We start from the raw sequence: 565 nt of genomic DNA on the forward strand, positions 1-565 counted from the left end.
CTCGAAACCAAACAGATGCTGGAAGAAAGATCCTATCAGCAGTCCTGCTAGTTCCGTATTTTGAAGGAGTGTTAATTTTTTACTAACCCATGGATCTGCAGCTGTTCAGACCCAGCTCGCCAACGTTCACAACATGTTGGCACTTTGCTCACGACAGGACTGTGCAAAAGGGACATTTACAATATGTCTCTTTCCAATATGGTTCTCCAGGTTTTTTGTCAAACAGAAGCCCAAGTACATTCTGCAACAGTGAGGGATAACTGAAAGGGGGAGAGGTTTCCTGCCTGTGTCTTTGCAGCCTCTTTGTACAGAATGCAGCATAAAAGTCAAAGGTCTGGAGGGTCACCAAACATGTGGAACAGAGCTCCTGTGCCCTTGCACCTAGCAGAGTCTTTCTGAAGTTTCTCTCCCCTTAGCATCTTGCCTGAGCAGCCTTTGCAGCAAGACTCCTCTGGTATTTTCATCCACTCCCAGGCTGCTGCGGTAGGAGGAGACAGCAGAAAGCAGATGCTAAACAAACACTCTCATTAGGGCTCGTCCTTGCTAGCGGCAATGGAGTGTTGAT

The sequence above is a fragment of the Heteronotia binoei genome, chromosome 1, assembly GCF_032191835.1.
Source record: "Heteronotia binoei isolate CCM8104 ecotype False Entrance Well chromosome 1, APGP_CSIRO_Hbin_v1, whole genome shotgun sequence".
Classification (NCBI taxonomy): Eukaryota; Metazoa; Chordata; class Lepidosauria; order Squamata; family Gekkonidae; genus Heteronotia; species Heteronotia binoei.